Here is a 996-nt window from a genome sequence, read left to right as displayed (position 1 = left end):
ATATATATACACACATACAAATATACACATATATATATATGACACAAATCATGACATAATTCCACTAACTTAAGCTTATACCATCCGATCGATGTTATAATCAATATCTTCTTCGTTTTTGCTTTTTCTTCTTCATCACCACCACTACCACCACCACCACCATTATCATCATCATCATCATCATCATCATCTTTTTCTTCTCACTCTATTGCTTCTTATTCTTCTTCTTCTTCATCATCATCATCGTCGTCGTCGTCGTCGTCATCGTCATTATCCTTATCATCATCTTCTGCCTCCTCTTCTTTTTCCTTCGTCTTCACCCTCCTGATTATTATTATTATTATTATCGCCTTCTTCTTCATCCTCTTCTTTCTCTTTTCTACTTTTTCACCTTCTTCTTCTTCCTCTTCTTCTCTACTCCTACAACTGAGCGCCCCCTCCCTTCACATACCTTCTCCCTCCTCCTGCACTTCTCTTTCAGCCTATTATCTTACTCTACCCATCACTCACACTTCACTCCTTCCTCCTCCTTCTGCTTCTCTTACTCTTACTGTCACCCATCCCCTCTCTTTTTGATACATAACTTTTCTCTCTTCTTTTTTATTTATTTGTTGTGCTCTCTCCCTCTCTTTATCTCTATCTATCTATCTATCTATCTATCTGTCTATCATCTCTCTGTCGATATATTTATCTCTCAATCAATCTATTAACCTCTATCCATTTCTCAACCAATCTGTCTATCTCTATCTCTAAGTTATCTAACTATCTATCTACCTATCTATTTATTTATCTATTTAGCCATCAATCTCTCAACCAGTCTATCTATTTCTATCTCTTTCTCTTTACCTATCTATCTATCTACCTAACTATTTATCAATCTATCTGTCTATCTATTTATTTAGTTATCAATCTGTCCGTCTATCTCTTTCTCTAAGTTATCTAACTAACTCTCTATCTACCTATCTATTTATTTATCTATTTAGCCATCAATCTCTC

The sequence above is a fragment of the Octopus bimaculoides genome, chromosome 26, assembly GCF_001194135.2.
Source record: "Octopus bimaculoides isolate UCB-OBI-ISO-001 chromosome 26, ASM119413v2, whole genome shotgun sequence".
NCBI lineage: Eukaryota > Metazoa > Mollusca > Cephalopoda > Octopoda > Octopodidae > Octopus > Octopus bimaculoides.
This window is presented reverse-complemented; position numbering follows the sequence as displayed.